Source organism: Armigeres subalbatus, chromosome 3 (assembly GCF_024139115.2).
Source record: "Armigeres subalbatus isolate Guangzhou_Male chromosome 3, GZ_Asu_2, whole genome shotgun sequence".
Taxonomy (NCBI): Eukaryota; Metazoa; Arthropoda; class Insecta; order Diptera; family Culicidae; genus Armigeres; species Armigeres subalbatus.
In genome coordinates, this window is record NC_085141.1 from 310362834 (window position 1) to 310378654 (window position 15821).

General features: G+C 42.8%; 1 protein-coding gene across 11 annotated transcripts in view; it reads right to left on the reverse strand.

Annotated features, from left to right (window-relative positions):
- The window catches only part of LOC134225235 (protein king tubby 1), a 119627-nt gene that overhangs the window by 13072 nt on the left and 90734 nt on the right, over window positions 1–15821 (reverse strand). The window lies entirely within an intron of this gene.

Sequence of the window (15821 nt, forward strand, 5' to 3'; positions counted from 1 at the left end):
TATTACTAAAAATTTATCGTCGAAAATTTTCAAAACTTTTGTTAAGCATTTAGAGCTTAATTCTAATTTGGGAAAAAGTAGGTCCACAAAATTTTCTTTGAACATACCTTGATAAATTCCAAAAAGATTATCAGTTGGGATTAGAGCCTAGAATATTCATCTTCATGAAGCAACTTCGGTCCGAATATTGATAAACATCGCATGAATATTCAAAACATAGAATGACATAGTCAGACGGAGACGACTACTCCACCTCCACCAACTCATTCATTCGACTGTCACTGAGTGTTCTTACTATGTGCAGAAATAAACATAATTAGCATTGTTTATGTTGATGTTTACCGTTGAAAGTGCCTCGCGGATGAAAATCAGTTTCAGTTCTATGTGATAAATTACTTTACTCATTTGAAACGTGTTCAGATTTTAGATAATTTATCAATTTGTAAAATGTGCATAAATATTCAATGAGAAATATTCAACCGAATATGGACAGTCCTGAGCCGACTATGAATGTGTCTGGAAGGGAGCTGACAAGTGAAGAAGTGGTGGTGGCCTTCACCAAAAAATTTCGATTATTTTACACTCTGGTTGGGATAAGCGAAATTCGTTCGTCGTTCCCAGTTCCGAGTTATAGACATTTTAGTATGAAAATTGTGCTCTACCGCGAGAGAGCTTCCCTCTGACATTAACTACGCATCGCAGCGATATGATTATTAGGACAAAATACTGCAAACATTTTTTTAGATTATTATACGCTTGTTACCTATTTAATTCCATTTCCAGCCACCTTCAGCATGGTGTTGCTTTGTAGACACATATTATACCGCATGGCTAAGAAGGATATTAGGGGAAACTGGACACACATGATCCCCACTTTTTGTTTAGGATATTTCTCGATGTAACATGCACCGATTTGCACGTTTCTTGATGGATTTGATAAAGAACTTAATAAGCTATTCAAAAACGTCATTGGAAGTAATTATTTGTCCATGAAAGTTACCAAAAAATCGATTTTGCTGAAAGATAGAAAATTTGGCATTTTCAAAACTTGCGGGAGATTTGATCCCCATATAGGGGAAATTGATCCCTTTATGACCTGAACATGTTAAGGTTCTTCCAAATCTAATGAAAGGTTGAATTGGTTTAGCTTCAAATCCTAATAATTCTTCAAAGTCTGCCGTAACATTAGTCGTGCGAAAATTAAATATTGTAGGTATTAAGCAAGACAAGTATTTTAGTTCTCGAATAGAGTAGTAGTGACAGATAGAATGTCTGCTATAGCAACAAAATTGGCATGGTGATGATAATTTATCTGCAAACCATTCCCTCCACTAACAGACAGTGGTCATATCACGACAACCATGATGTTCCCAAGAGGATCTCTCTTTGTGATTGATACAGATGATACCAAAATGGTTGATCGATACATAAATATATCTTTGTAATTTTGGAATCTAATTATTCTATTAAATTGTTCAAAGAGGTCTCTTATATTTTGATCTTCTTGCCCTCAGATGCATTCAATCTATTCTACAATCATTCTAAGTAGCTGAAACAGTGACCGATTCTCACCCCTATTTGACCCATTGCCTCTCCCGACGACGGTACATCGAGATCGCCAGACTACTACCAATACCACAATAGGGCAGTTCAAATTTAAAAAATGTTCAAAAATTTCAATTCCCATATGTCTATTAGCATCATTTTGATAATATAGGAGTCCTGGCAAAATTTCAGGCAATTCGGTGGCCATTTAGGGGAGGCGCGAAGTCAATTTATGTTTATATGGAAATTTGTATGGGAAAAACTTAAAATTAATTCAAATCCACCTACAACTCTTAAATCGTGATGAATTCAAATAAACATCCCCAACCTCTATTTTTGGAGTCTATTTGAGCTCAACCAGCGGACGTTGAGGCTACGTTGAGGCTAATTACACCATTTTTGCCATTTATCACATATTCACACTGTCAATAGAACCGTTCAATCCACTCATAACTAATGTGTTATTCAGAGGTCTCCTTTATATAGATTCCAAAAAGGGTGGTTGGGGATTTTTATTTAAATTCATCACGATTTGACAGTTGTAGGGAGATTTGAATAAATTTTAAGTTTTTCCCATACAAATTTCCATATAAACATAAATTGACTTCGCGCCACCCCTAAATGACCACCGAATTGCCCGAAATTTTGCCAGGACTCCTATATTATCAAAATGATGCTAATAGACACATGTGAGTTGGAATTTTCGAACAGTTTTGAAATTTGAACTGCCCTAATACCACAACCGTGATCATACCAGGATGATGACTTCATACATCAATATGGTACTATCACGTATCATAATTTTTGTAGTGCGTGTTATTATTACACAAATGCGATTTCTCTTAAACGACTGACCAAAAGATGTTGAATGAGACTATTATTAAAAATTCTTTAAGAAGGTTTACAACTCAATGGTGATTGTAAGCAAACTTCTCCTCGTTCAAACAGAATAAAAGTTAATACCAGATCGAACAATACTGATTTTAGGCCCTGTGATTTGTTGAGTATTTTCAAAGCTTGATTTACTCTCTTTTTCATTGAAAATAATGTTAAAATGCATTTAATAAAACTAATCAAAACAAAGTATGTTCAACTACACTGTGTTCTGGTTAATGAAATAAGACTATTGAGCAATTCAAATTGCGCGTGTATTGTCTGATTAATAAAATTAAGGAGAAATAAAATGTATTTATACTTTTAACTAGAAAATAATTTAAACAGATCAACTAGTTACATACAATACAATAATATGCGACGGTATACAACAAACGCCTTAATATATGCAATATCGGGATCAAGTGTGTCTAAACTGTGGGGAATCAAGTGTGTCCATGTTGAGTATTTATCTTGTTTTGTTTTTTTTTTATTCAATGGAAAATAAGCAATAGCTATTTGAATTAATTTATTCAATTCTACAATAATACAACTTTGTCCAGTAAAAATTTGGTACGTTTTGGTTGGACATATTCAAAGTTATTAAACTTTTCTCCTTTGAAGAAAAAAAGGATTGAGAATGCTAAAATAATAAAACCTCTGTAAAATCCATATACATAAAGTAACTAATATCAAATGTTACTCAGATTCAATAATCTATCTAACGGATTCGTTTGCACATATCACTGGTATAAAAATGTGATTAGTTTTCGAGAGAACATGGGGGGATCATGTGTCCCCGGGGATCATGTGTGTCCAGTTTCCCCTACTGGTAAGTTTCAATTTGGCATGTGTTGGGAAAGAATTGAGTGTATATGTGCATAAGAGATGCAGTGCATAATCTTCATCCAAGCCTTTCTTAGCTGTTTTCAGAGGACAACATAAATTTATCGAGTTCGGCTTCGTTATGCTATTTGACGATTGAGCTCCAATAAACAAGTTATTTAGACAATAACTTGGCAATACTTGATTCTCCCTTAGATATTATATGATGACGAGGGGACGAGGTTTTAGCTAACAAGATTACCCCCGTTGTAAAAAAAATGAAAGAAATTCATGCAAAGGAATTAACATTTTTCGAAAGTTATGTCGAAAATGAAAATGATCCAAACGCAAATCTGAAAAATAACTCAAGCCCCGTGAAGAACTATTGAAAAAAAATCATAAGGGTTGTGTACAAGACACGACCGCCCGACGTAAACTACGTGAAACAGTTTGGTGAAATTAAGAATCTAGTGCCATTATCCATGAGTATTACAAAATTACTCTTTGGATTTCTTATGAAATTTACATTTTAAAAGGAACTAATATATTTATGTAATTAAAACAAATTTATTGAATTCTCGAGTTTTGTATAATATGAGTAGTTTAGTTTTGTTTGTTTAAATTCAATTCATCTTTCTTTTTCGAATTTTTCGAAAAATATTCTAAAGAAGCTTAACTAAGCTTGGGTATTTCTAAATTTCAATTTATCTGGTTTAATTGCACTTTTTACTGCATATTTTACTACATTCCATTCCATTACTGTATGGGTATTTCCATTAAAACTTTAGAAATGAGTTAAGAAAATTATTTTGAGCTTTTAGTGGAATGTCTTCACTTGTCATAAGACGAGTTAGTACAATCCCATTGAATTCCACCACTTAATTGTATCTTGACAGATACGTATTTCGACCTCAAATGTAAGGCCGTCTTCAGTGTCTCGTCGAGTCGAGTCAAGTACGAGACACTGAAGACGGCCTTACATTTGAGGTCGAAATACGTATCTGTCAAGATACAATTAAGTGGTGGAATTCAATGGGATTGTACTAACTCGTCTTATGACAAGTTTAGAAATGAGGATAACTACCGTCAAATCACTGAAGACGCACACATGTTTATGCAAAGACCACGCGTCAAAGCGCACTCGTGATTTCGCTACTGACGGCATCATTTCGATTGAACTGTCTCCATCTTTCGATTGATTATTAATAATCCGCCTTCCCAATCACAAGCTGCAACAAAATCAAATAAGATCTTGAGAAAATTTCACCTGGCTGCCACTGATGCCATCCATACGAATTCATATTTGTAGCAACTGCTCCCGGGGCGCACTCGTGATTCTTCTACGGACGGCAACATTATGGCGTCGCCAAGTGGTTAATTTGCTCTTTGAACAATATTCGCCTCAAATCTTCCTTTGCATAGGATGGTGGCCCTGAGAAGAACCGATTGATTCGTTCAGCAACTCCGCCGATGCTGAGACCGCCGCCCGAGACATTTCTAATGAAATGCCACGCGCGCGGGGGAGAGCAGTTTTCTTATCATCAATAAAGATGGCTCATTAGTCCCGCCTATTTGTTGTCCGGTATGGCTGCAAATATTGTGTAACCGTCAAACACTCACCAAAGGGGCGTGGCTACAGATTCAACTATATTGATTACAAGAAAGCAGCTCTCCCGCGCGCGAGAGCTATTTCGTTCGAGATGTCGCGGAGAGCAGACCGTGGTACCACCTTCGGCATCGGCGGAGCTCCTACCGGAAATTTTATTCCCGGCGATGGTGTGGGTCGCGCGGTCGTCATCATTAACATTAGCAGCGCTCAGCAGTGTTGGTAAAAACTCAAAATCTCAAAACTCATGGATGATTCAAATCAAGCGTGAGTTGAAACGCATCTAACTCAGCACCTAAAAACTCATGGATGAGTTGAATCATCCATTTGAATCATCGTAGGTTTTCTTTTGTTCTCCTTCGTTAAAAACAATGAATTGACGTTTGTCGCATAAAATATTAGACACTCTTTTATGTATAAGCAATAAATTGCCTCCAAATTGATTTCAAATGCGTTTTTAAACCAAAATGATTTTTTGGAAAATGAGTGAAATGATGCGTTTTAGCATGAAAAATTCAAGCGTGATGCATTCCTTTAAAATCGCAGACGATTTTGTTCGCACGGGAGCGCTCGTTGATTGAGATTTATGAGTGATTTTACCAACACTGGCGCTCAGATTAAATTTTCTTGTATGAAGTAGGGGGACTGACGGCTTTTATTGTCTACTATTGTCAGGGGTTTTTTGTTGGCCATATTTTATGAAATTTGGCCACAATATTCTTTGATATGCAAAGAATGTTTAGGCCAAATTTGAGCATAATTAGTTACAGAAAACCCCCTGACAATAATAGAACAAAACCTGCCAAAGCCGTAATTTCCCCTACTAACGATTGGCTACCATCAATGAAAGTAGTTCTCAAGTTACAACTTTAGGCGAGATGAATTTTGATCAACGTAAAACTTTATTGCTTGGTGATGGCAGATTGTTTTCCGTCGGTAGTAGAATCACGAGATCCCGATTCAGAGAAAGACATATAATTTTAGTAGATAGTCATCCATGCGAATACATTTCTGCAGCTTCTCCGTTTGACGCGCGCTCGTGATTCTCCATACATACAGAAAACATACGATGAATCAATTCGTCCATGAGTTTTTAGGTGCTGAGTTGGGCTAGATTTGAATCGTCCATGAGTTTTTACCACAACAGACAAACCACAGGCGTTATCGCTGGAACCGCGCTGGTCCGTTCTCCGTGACATCCAGAATGAAAATGACGCGCGCACGCGAAACATGGGGCTTTTTATACAAACGTGGATCAAAAGGCCCGTACCTTACTGCAATCTGATGTCCGTGTTGGGGATTTATGAACGGAATTGAATTTTTCATCCGGTTTGAAAAGAAATAACATTTTCAATAGTTTAACGTTGATAATAATCAATAGTATCGCTGGAATTGGTAAACTTCTGGAGAGTTTCCGAATCAATTGGAAAGAAAATCTCGAAAATCAATCGAAAGATAAAGACGCTATTAGCGTTTGAAATCTATCCCAATTTCGTGACGGTTTAGAATTTGGAAATTTCGGTTTTACACCCTGTATCTGAGTCTTCCCCTTAGACGTAGTTTAGGTCAAAATTGCGCGAGCAAAAAACACGTCCGTATTTACGTGCTGCTGACTTAAACTGGAATGAGGCTGATTGCGTCACGCGCGCGGGAGAGCAGTTTTCTTATAATCAATAAAGATGGCTCATTAGTCCCGCCTCTTTGTAGTAGTAGTAAAATTCTTCTTTATTTAAAACATTTTTTGTTCTACAATCATTTTATACATGTACAGTGATCGGCCGGCTTGGCCCTCCAACTTCAATTTCAATTATTGTTATTATTATTATTATTATTATGCTATTACTTAATTTTTAAAATATAATGTATCATGACGGCCTTTAGGAGGCGCTGGTGTGTTTTTTAAAATTTGATAACCCAACTACTATGTACACTGATATTTACAATAAAAAAAAATTTGATAACCTAGATTGGAACTAGCGCCCTAATTGGTGCCTGATCCGAATGCAAGCAACGGACCCTAAACTTTTCTTTACACTCACCAAAGCGTTCATGTAAGGTTTTTATTCCGGCCAGACGGTGGACCTCGGATGTTCTTGTCCTGGGAGGGGTTTTGAGGATCATCCTCAGGAATTTGTTTTGGACCCGTTGAAGTTTGAGGTGGTGGGTTTTAGCGCAGCTCTCCCAGACCGGCATGCCGTATTCGATCACAGGGAGGATGATTTGCTTGTAGACAGCAAGCTTATTTTCAGGGACAATGACGACCGGCGGTTGATCAAAGGGTACAGTAGTTTCAACAAAACGTTACACTTTGTCACCGTTTTGTCAACCTGTTGCCTGAAAATAAGCTTACTGTCGAGGGTCAAGCCAAGGTAGTCGGCCTCATTGGCCCATTCCACAGTCGTGCCATTGAGGATGATTTTACAGTCCCCAGGCGGAACAAGTTTAGGGGATTTGGAGTGGGGAAAATGATGACCTGGGTCTTCGCCGCGTTGATACAGATCTTCCAGCTGGTGAGGTACTCTGTCAGGGCATCCAGGCCTCGTTGGAGTTTTGCCACTAGCGCTCTGATCACTCTACCGTTGTAGACGATGGATGTGTCATCTGCGAACAGAGACAGAATGCCGCCTTCTGGAGGTTCTGGCATGTCGGAGGTGAACAGATTGAAAAGCAGGGGCCCGAGGATACTGCCCTGGGGAACGCCTGCGACGATGTTGTGCGCATTGGAACTCGCTCCGCTGATTGAGACCCGGAATGTCCTTGCCGACAGGTAATTGTTGATGATTTTCACCAGGTAGCTGGGAAGATTGTAGCGTTGTAGTTTGTACACCAGGCCATCATGCCATACATTGTCAAATGCCTTCTCGACATCGAGTAAGGCCATGGCGGATGTTTTCGAGACAAACTTGTTCCGTCTGAGGACGTTGGTAACTCGGGTCAGTTGGTGTACAGTTGACCGACCGCGTCGGAAACCAAACTGTTCCTCGAGCAAGATGTTGAGATTAATTTCGCGACGGTCTCGAATTTGGAAATTTCCGTTTTACACCCTGTATCTGAGTCTTCCCCTTAGACGTAGTTTACGTCAAAAAATTATTTCAACTTAACCTTCCTCCCAAACATAATGGTGGTCCTGAAAAGAACCGATTCATTTCCACTTATGTGCCTCATCAACAGCACGACGTTGATTGCCAGATTCAACGATGCTGTTGGGAACACGGATGAAAAGATGAAACACGGGGCTTTTTATACACAGGGAAAACGAAGCAGTGGGTCAAAAGGCCCGTATGTTACTGCAATCTGATGTCCGTGTTGGGGATTTATGAACGGGATTGAATTTTTCACCCGATTTGAAAAGAAATAACATTTTCAATAGTTTAACGTTGATAATCAATAGTATCAATAGAATTGGCATATTGATGGAGTGTTTCCGAATCGATTGATAAGCAAATGTCGAAAATCCATCGAAAGATAAAACGCTATTGCCGTTTGAAATCTTACATGATTTCGTGACGGTCCCCAATTTGGAAATTTTCATTTTGCACCCTGTATCTGAGTCTTCCCCTTAGACGTAGTTTACGTCAAAAATGCTGGCAAATTAATTCTTTTGTGTAAAATGGTGATTCTGAAAAATCATTATCTTGATAGAAAATTTCACTTGGGAACAACTGACGCCATCCATACGAATACATATTTGCAGCACCTAAGACGCGCGCCCGTAATTGTGCTGCTGGAATAACAAAACCGAATAAGAATTTCACTGCCACTGAAGCCATCTCCCTCCGATGCGCGCTCGTGATTCTGCTACGGACGGCAGGCAACTTTATGGCGTCGCCAAGCGGTTTATTTTCACTTTGAATAAAATTCACCTCGCCTCAATCTTCCTTTGTGTAGAATGGTGGCCCTGAGAAGAACCGATTAATTTCAAATATGTCGACGAAGACCACATGATCCACGACACGAGCATGAATTCGCTCGGCAACTCTGCCGATGCTGGAACCGCTCTCCACGACATTTCAAATGAAATGCCTCGCGCGCGCGGGTGAGCAGTTTTCTTATAATCAATAAAGATGGCTCATTAGTCCCGCCTCTTTGTTGTCCGGTATGGCTGCAAATATTGTGTAACCGTCACACACTCACCAAAGGGGCGTGGCTACAGGTTCAAATTTATTGATTACAAGAAAGCAGCTCTTCCGCGCGCGCGAGCCATTTCGTTCGAGATGTCGCGGAGAGCAGACCGTGGTACCACCTTCGGCATCGGCGGAGCTCCTACCGGAAATTTTATTCCCGGCGATGGTGTGGGTCGCCCGGTCGTCGTCATCAACATTAGCAGCGCTCAGATTAAATTTTCTTGTCTGAAATAGTGGGAATGACGGCTTTGGCAGGTTTTGTTCTATTATTGTCAGGGGGGTTTTTGTTGACCAAATTTTATGAAATTTGGCCACAATATTCTTTGATATGCTATGATATGATATGATATTTGATATGAAGTACTAACGATCGGCTACCATCAATGAAAGTGGCTCTTGGGAGCGTCCACAAATTACGTAACGCTTAGAGGGGAGGGGGGGGGGGGGGGGGCGAAGTGTGACGACCCATACATAATTTTTAGATGCTTCATACAAAAAGTGTGACATAGGGGGGAGGGGGGTTGAAACTGCCCAATTTTTGCGTTACGTAATTAAAGGATCTTCCCAAGGTGACTCGGGGAGGCACTACACACCGTGTTATTTTATCTTTTGTCTCTTTCTAACATTGTCACCTCGAAATTTTGGAGTGGCGTATTTCGGTTTTCAGTTGATTGATGTAACTGCAAATGTATCAGCACGAAGATTGCGAGTAAGCACGCGCCAGTGATACTTTTTCAAAATCATATTTGTTGTAGAAAAAATTAAGCATTAATGAAAATCAATAGTATCAATAGAATTGGCAAATTGCTGAAGGGTTTCCGAATCGATTGATAAGCAAATGTCGAAAATCCATCGAAAGATAAAGACGCTATTAGCGTTTGAAATCTATCCTAATTTTTGTGACAGTCTCGAATTTGGAAATTTACGTTTTAAACCCTGTATCTGAGTCTTCCCCTTAGACGAAATTTACGTCAAAAAATCTGTAGCAAACATCAATACTGACGCCATACAATTTTCTTCAGTCATAATGCGAATCAATTGTTTGCATGGTCTCCTTCCGATACTTGCTTGGGATTCAACTACCGACGTTAGCGTTGCGCTTTGAATAAAGTTCATCTCGGAACCGATTTCTTTTTCAATCATCAACAGGAAAAATAAAAAAATAGAGTCTCGCGGGAAAATTTCATGTTGTGCCGACAACATCCAAATCGTTGCAAACGCCACATTAGTGAATAAATTGCTGTAGCAATCTTCCGATGACAGCCTATGCTCGGACCGGCACTAATGTTATGATTCCGCTACCGATGCCAAACAATTATGCTTTGTTCTATGAAGAAAGTTCGTCTAACATCAACATTCTCAATCACTAAAATCATCTAACTCCGAATTACGCTAGAAAATTTCACCGAAGAATTTTCCAGTTCCTAACGGTTGCACTTTAGGAAAATTATTTCAACTTAACCGTCCTCCCAAATATAATGATGGTCCTGAAAAGAACCGATTAATTGCCACTTAGTGCCTTATTGACAGCAGCCACTGGGCTGCGCGACCGCTATCCGATAATTCGGCTCAACGATCGCCGTCGATTGCCAGATCCGCCGAAGATGGGACACGGATGAAAATGATGTACTGCTGCTTCCACGACCGCCACCACCACCGACCGAAAAAATTTCATCCGCACCACCACCGCTGAGACAGCCGTTGTCACTGGGACCGCTTCTGGACGCCCTGGTCCGCTCGCCGTGACATCCAGAATGAAAATGACGCGCGCACGCAGTAGTAGTAGTAGTAAAATTCTTCTTTATTTAAAACATGTTTTGTTCTACAATCATTTTTATACATGTACAGTAGGGTGGCTCAAAAAACACTTTTTCAAATTTTTTGATGGGCCGCCCTTTTATTCGATTCTATTTGATGCCCTGATGCTCTGGACAAAATTTCAGCCAAATCGGTCAACGTTTGGGCAGTGCTAAACTCGTTGGAAGTTTATATGCAAAAATGTATGCAGAAACATCCAAAAACAGTGATTTGCAGTTGGACGGCACAATTTACAATTAAGGACCATGATACTCATTCAGTTCTTGTAGAATTAAATACAGAATGTTATGCTGAAAACCGCGAGAAGATTAGAGTTTATTAGGCAAAGATATTAGCATTTTACTGGAGTGTTGTAGGGGTGAATTTATTTCTTTTCAAAGGCAAAAGAAACGAAATTTGCTCAAACCCCACTTCAGTGAAATGCTAATAACTTAGCCGGGAAAACTCTAATCTTCTCGCGGTTTTCTGCATAACATTCTGTATTTAATTCTACAAGAACTGAATGAGTATCATGGTCCTTGATCGTAAATTGTGCCGTCCAACTGCAAATCACTGTTTTTGGATGGTTCTGCATACATTTTTCCATATAAACTTCCAACGAGTTTAGCACCGCCCAAACGTTGACCGATTTGGCTGAAATTTTGCCCAGAGCATCAGGGCATCAAATAGAACCGAATAAGAGGGCGGCCCATCAAAAAAATTGAAAAAAGTTTTTCCCATACTAATTTGAGCCACCCTAATGTACAGTGATCGGCCGGCTTGGCCCTCCAACTTCAATTTCAATTATTGTTATTATTATTATTATTATTATGTTTTTACTTAATTTTTAAAATATAATGTATCATGACGGCCTTTAGGAGGCACTAGTGTGTTTTTTTTAATTTGATAACTACTATGTACACTAATATTTACATTAAAAATTTGATAACCTAGATTGGAACTAGCGCCTTAATTGACATATGATCCGAATGCAGGCAACGGACCCTAAACTTTTCTTTACACTCACCAAAGCGTTCATGTAAAGTTTTTATGCCGGCCAGACGGTGGACCTCGGATGTTCTTGTCCTGGGAGGGATTTTGAGGATCATCCTCAGGAATTTGTTTTGGACCCGTTGAAGTTTGAGGTGGTGGGCGCAGCTGTCCCAGAACGGCATGCCGTATTCGATCACAGGGAGGATGATTTGCTTGTAGACAGCAAGCTTATTTTTCAGGGACAATGACGACCGGCGGTTGATCAAAGGGTACAGTAGTTTCAACAAGACGTTACACTTTGTCACCGTTTTGTCAACCTGCTGCCTGAAAATAAGCTTACTGTCGAGGGTCAAGCCAAGGTAGTCGGCCTCATTGGCCCATTCCACAGTCGTGCCATTGAGGATGATTATACAGTCCCAAGGCGGAACAAGTTTAGGGGATTTGGAGTGGGGGAAAATGATGACCTGGGTCTTCGCCGCGTTGATACAGATCTTCCAGCTGGTGAGGTACTCTGTCAGGGCATCCAGGCCTCGTTGGAGTTTTGCCACTGGCGCTCTGATCACTCTACCGTTGTAGACGATGGATGTGTCATCTGCGAACAGAGACAGAATGCCGCCTTCTGGAGGTTCTGGCATGTCGGAGGTGAACAGATTGAAAAGCAGGGGCCGAGGATACTGCCCTGGGGAACGCCTGCGACGATGTTGTGCGCATTGGAACTCGCTCCGCTGATTGAGACCCGGAATGTCCTTGCCGACAGGTAATTGTTGATGATTTTCACCAGGTAGCTGGGAAGATTGTAGCGTTGTAGTTTGTACACCAGGCCATCATGCCATACATTGTCAAATGCCTTCTCGACATCGAGTAAGGCCATGGCGGATGTTTTCGAGACAAACTTGTTCCGTCTGAGGACGTTGGTAACTCAGGTCAGTTGGTGTACAGTTGACCGACCGCGTCGGAAACCAAACTGTTCCTCGAGCAAGATGTTGAGATTTTCGGCAGACTCAAGTAACCGATGATGAATAGCTTTTTCGAATAGCTTGGATAACCCTGAGAGAAGGCTGATGGGTCGATAACTTTTGGGGGAGGAAGGATCCTTCCCAGGCTTCCGGATGGGGATGACTTTCGCTGACTTCCAGGACGATGGGAAGTAGCTAAGCCGGAGACAATGATTAAAGATCAGCGAGAGGTGCTCAAAGAACGGAGCACTCATGTGTTTGAGCTCGAGATTCAGGATGCTGTCGAAGCCTGGGGCCTTCATGTTCTTCGACGATTTGATATAGGCCGTCAATTCGTCAGCTGAGATCTCCAACTCCTCCGAGAAGTCGTTGGGAATCAAATGGATGTTGTTAGCATGCTCGTTGACGGCTGCTTCGTGTGGACTGACGATGTTCTGTCCAAGATTGTGTGAGCTGACGAAGTGACGACCTATTTCAGCGACCTTCTCTGCAGGAGTTATCAAGCGATCCTTAGAGCCATTATTGTCTAGTGGGATCAAAGGTGGAATGGGCCGAGGCTTGGATTTTAGAATTTTGGTCATTTTCCAGAACGGCTTAGCATAATCTGGGAGAGTGCGGATCTTATTCGAGAAGTCGTTATTTTTGAGGTCCACCATTCTGGCCTTGATAATTTTTGTGATTCGATTGCAGCGTGCCTTAAGCTCAGGCAGTCCAGTACGCTGAAACTGCCTGCGAGTGACATTCCGCAATCGAATCAAATCTTTGGTGAGTGTATCGATGTTTAAGGAGTTGCTTACCTGCCGAGCCGTCGGTACGTGTTGCTCTCGGGCCGCCGTGATCGCCTCCTCGATAGCGCACAGCTGGCGGTCGATACTTTCCGGCGTCTCCGGACGCACCTCGTAGTCGACGGTGTTATCGACGCACTGCTGGAAACGCTGCCAGTTCACTCGGTGGTAGTTCCGCCGTAACTGCTGGTGCCGATTGACCGAGGAGCCCAGTTCCGCCACCACCGGATAGTGATCCGAACTGAGCTCCTGGTATACAACCGGCTGCGAGACGTGGTCACTCAGGTTTGTTACGTAGAGGTCGAGCGTTGCGTGGGCACCGGACCGACTCAGCCGAGTGGGGAATCCGGGCTCAGGATCGTGTAGTGGCCTTCCTCCATGTCGTTGCTCCAGATGGTGCCGTTTCGATTGCCGCGACTGTTGCCCCAGGCTTGATGTTTGGCATTCAAGTCGCCGGCAATGATATACTGGCCTTGCCTCCGCGTCAGCTTGACGATGTCCCTCCGAAGGGCAGCCGATGATCCATCGCCGGCTTTGGCTTGCGTTGGACAGTACGCCGCGATGAGCGCGATTGTGCCGACCGAAGTGGTGATTTCGACACCGATGGCCTCGATGACACTGAGCTGGAAGCTTGGAAGCAGACGACAGTTGATGTTGTAGCGAAGAGCGATGGCCACACCACCTCCCTGGTCGGCCGGTCGAGTCGCACGATGCGGAAGTCCGGGATGTTGATGTTCACCTCCGGTTTTAGGTGCGTTTCGGTGATGAACGCCACGTCTATTTCCTTCTCCTCAAGGAAATCCTTCAGCTCGATTGTTTTGCTCTTTAGCGAGCAAGCGTTCCAGTTGACCAGGCCCAGGCTAGCAGCCATTTTCAATGATGAACATGCCAAGTGTGAAGACCTGGTCGAATCGGGTTTTGCAGCCGCGCAGTCGAGTGGCGAGCTGCGCGAAGATCGGCATCAGTTGCTCCGGAGTGTACAGCGGGGCAGATTCTTCCGGTGGGACGACTTTGTTCTCCGACTGCCGACGGAATCCAGGAGGAGGGAGAGGGGGCCATTCGCTGGTCGATGATGCCGACGATACTGGAGCTTAGACCGATGCAGCTGCCGCTGCCAGTAGCTTGTGCGGCTGTAGTGGTGGGAGTATTGGATTCATTGGAAAACGAGCCGGGATGGCTGGAAAGTTCACCTCGTTGATTACAGGAACACGGCTCTTCTTCGGAATGGTCCTGGTGGAAGCCTTCTTCCGGATTTCCAGGAACTCGGCTCGCTTTGGGCAGCCCTTTGTGGTGGCCCGATGTTTGTCGCCACAGTTGGCGCACTTGGGATCGGCCACCTCCATTTTGTCGCACTCGTCAGTCGGATGGGGTTCGCCACACTTGTTGCAGCGCGGCTTCATGCGGCAGTTTCTGGTGCCGTGCCCGAAATTGAAGCAGTTGGTGCATTGCGTGACATCGCGGTGCACTGGCCGATATCTCTCCCAGTCAACGACGGTGTAATTTATAACGCCAACCAGCTTCAGGTCCTTCCAGGTAATGGAGCCGTGCTCCAGATGGATCAGGTAAAGCTGGTCGCGATATTTCCTCGCCTTGTCGTGACGAGCGATCTTGTGGACGGCTACTGGCTTCAGTCCGCAACTTTCAAGCTCTGCTTGGAGCTCTTCCTCCTTCATGTCGTGAAGTCCTCGCAGCAAAGCCTTGAGCGGCTTCGTGCCGGGGTGGTCATGAGTGTAGTACTCATACTTGTGGACCTCGAGGAACTCCACGACGGATTGATGATGGTCCCTGTTCGCCGGCATCACTTTCACGCCCTCGCTGCAGAGCCGAAAAGTACATTTCAGCCCCTTAGCGATCAGCTGGCGAATTTTTGGGCGTAAATCCGGCGGATCGCCCTTCACAAACACGGGCGGGCACTTCTCCTTCCGCTCCGGTTGCACCTGCGGCAGCTGCGATTGCTGCTTCTTCCTCTTTTTCGGCGGATTGCCGGCGTCATCAAGCGGCAACGGCGAGAACACGTTGCTCTGCAAAAGCGCCACCAAGAGCAGTGCGCTTAGGCTCTTTTCCAGCGACCGAATCGGCCACCGAGTCTCCCATGACGGGTCCGGGAGAAAATAACGCCAACGCGACAAGCGAAAACGTAAACAGCGAAAGAACGAGAAAAAACACTTCGAAAAAATGCGCGAGCAAAAAACACGTCCGTACGTGTTGCTGTCTCGAACTGGGAGACGCGAGCACGCGAAACACAGGGCTTTTTATACACAGGGAAAACGAAGCAGTGGATCAAAAGGCCCGTACCTTACTGCAATCTGATGTCCGT